The sequence below is a fragment of the Panulirus ornatus genome, chromosome 56 (genome assembly GCF_036320965.1).
Source record: "Panulirus ornatus isolate Po-2019 chromosome 56, ASM3632096v1, whole genome shotgun sequence".
Classification (NCBI taxonomy): domain Eukaryota; kingdom Metazoa; phylum Arthropoda; class Malacostraca; order Decapoda; family Palinuridae; genus Panulirus; species Panulirus ornatus.
This window is the reverse complement of record NC_092279.1, coordinates 1,891,643-1,894,769: the sequence shown is the minus strand read 5'-3', so window position 1 is coordinate 1,894,769 and position 3,127 is coordinate 1,891,643.

The following is a 3,127-nucleotide window of genomic DNA, read 5'->3' as shown; positions in this document are numbered from 1 at the left end:
GTCCTATCATCCAGTGGGATAACGAGTCCTATCATCAGTGGGATAACGAGTCCTATCATCAGTGGGATAACGAGTCCTATCATCAGTATGATAACGAGTCCTATCATCAGTGGGATAACGAGTCCTATCATCAGTGGGATAACAAGTCCTATCATCAGTGGGATAACAAGTCCTATCATCAGTGGGATAACAAGTCCTATCATCAGTGGGATAACGAGTCCTATCCCCAGTGGGATAACGAGTCCTATCCCCAGTGGGATAACAAGTCCTATCATCAGTGGGATAACAAGTCCTATCATCAGTGGGATAACGAGTCCTATCCCCAGTGGGATAACAAGTCCTATCATCAGTGGGATAACCAGTCCTATCATCAGTGGGATAACAAGTCCTATCATCAGTGGGATAACAAGTCCTATCATCAGTGGGATAACAAGTCCTATCATCAGTGGGATAACGAGTCCTATCATCAGTGGGATAACGAGTCCTATCATCAGTGGGATAACGAGTCCTATCATCAGTGGGATAACGAGTCCTATCATCAGTGGGATAACGAGTCCTATCATCAGTGGGATAACAAGTCCTATCATCAGTGGGATAACGAGTCCTATCATCAGTGGGATAACAAGTCCTATCATCAGTGGGATAACGAGTCCTATCATCAGTGGGATAACGAGTCCTATCCCCAGTGGGATAACGAGTCCTATCATCAGTGGGATAACAAGTCCTATCATCAGTGGGATAACAAGTCCTATCATCAGTGGGATAACGAGTCCTATCCCCAGTGGGATAACAAGTCCTATCATCAGTGGGATAACAAGTCCTATCATCAGTGGGATAACAAGTCCTATCATCAGTGGGATAACAAGTCCTATCATCAGTGGGATAACGAAGTCCTATCATCAGTGGGATAACGAAGTCCTATCATCAGTGGGATAACAAGTCCTATCATCAGTGGGATAGACGAGTCCTATCATCAGTGGGAATAACGAGTCTATCATCAGTGGGATAACGAGTCCTATCATCAGTGGGATAACAAGTCCCATCATCAGTGGGATAACGAGTCCTATCATCAGTGGGATAACAAGTCCTATCACAGTGGGATAACGAGTCCTATCATCAGTGGGGATAACAAGTTCCTATCATCAGTGGGATAACAGTGTCCTATCAGCAGTGGGATAACAGTCCTATCTTCAGTGGATAACGAGTCCTATCATCAGTGGGATAACGAGTCCCTATCATCAGTGGGATAACAAGTCCTATCATCAGTGGGATATCGAGTCCTATCCCAGTGGGATAGACGAGTCCTATCTTCCAGTGGATAACAAGTCCTATCATCAGTGGGATAACGAGTCCCTATCACCAGTGGGATAACGAGTCCTATCCCCAGTGGGATAACAAGTCCTATCATCAGTGGGATAACAAGTCCTATCATCAGTGGGATAACGAGTCCTATCCCCAGTGGGATAACGAGTCCATCATCAGTGGGATAAACAAGTCCTATCCCAGTGGGATAACAAGTCCTATCATCAGTGGGATACGAGTCCTATCCCCAGTGGGATAACGAGTCCTATCATCAGTGTGATAACAAGTCCTATCATCAGTGGGATAACAAGTCCTATCATCAGTGGGATAACGAGTCCTATCCCCAGTGGGATAACGAGTCCTATCATCAGTGGGATAACAAGTCCTATCATCAGTGGGATAACGAGTCCTATCCCCAGTGGGATAACGAGTCCTATCATCAGTGGGATAACGAGTCCTATCATCAGTGGGATAACGAGTCCTATCCCAGTGGGATAACGAGTCCTATCATCAGTGGGCATTTAACGGGGTAAGTCCTATCATCAGTGGGATAACAAGTCCTATCCCCAGTGGGATAACGAGTCCTATCATCAGTGGGATAACAAGTCCTATCATCAGTGGATAACAAGTCCTATCATCAGTGGGAAACAGTCCTATCATCAGTGGGATAACAAGTCCTATCCATCAGTGGGATAACGAGTCCTATCACCAGTGGGATAACGAGTCCTATCATCAGTGGGATAACAAGTCCTATCCAGTGGACAGTCTATCATGGGATAACAAGTCCTATCATGGTAGTCATCAGTGGGATAACAAGTCCTATCCAGTGGGATAACAAGTCCTATCCCCAGTGGGATAACAAGTCCTATCCCCAGTGGGATAACGAGTCCTATCCCCAGTGGGATAACAAGTCCTATCCCAGTGGGATAACGAGTCCTATCATCAGTGGGATAACGAAGTCCTATCCCAGTGGGATAACGAGTCCTATCATCAGTGGGATAACAAGTCCTATCATCAGTGGGATAACGAGTCCTATCATCAGTGGGATAACAAGTCCTATCATCAGTGGGATAACAAGTCCTATCATCAGTGGGATAACAAGTCCTATCCCCAGTGGGATAACAAGTCCTATCATCAGTGGGATAACAAGTCCTATCCCCAGTGGGATAACAAGTCCTATCATCAGTGGGATAACAAGTCCTATCATCAGTGGGATAACAAGTCCTATCATCAGTGGGATAACAAGTCCTATCATCAGTGGGATAACAAGTCCTATCCCCAGTGGGATAACAAGTCCTATCATCAGTGGGATAACAAGTCCTATCATCAGTGGGATAACAAGTCCTATCATCAGTGGGATAACAAGTCCTATCCTCAGTGGGATAACAAGTCCTATCATCAGTGGGATAACAAGTCCTATCATCAGTGGGATAACAAGTCCTATCATCAGTGGGATAACAAGTCCTATCATCAGTGGGATAACAAGTCCTATCATCAGTGGGATAACAAGTCCTATCATCAGTGGGATAACCAGTCCTATCATCAGTGGGATAACAAGTCCTATCCCCAGTGGGATAACAAGTCCTATCATCAGTGGGATAACAAGTCCTATCATCAGTGGGATAACAAGTCCTATCATCAGTGGGATAACAAGTCCTATCATCAGTGGGATAACAAGTCCTATCATCAGTGGGATAACAAGTCCTATCATCAGTGGGATAACAAGTCCTATCATCAGTGGGATAACAAGTCCTATCATCAGTGGGATAACGAGTCCTATCATCAGTGGGATAACAAGTCCTATCATCAGTGGGATAACAAGTCC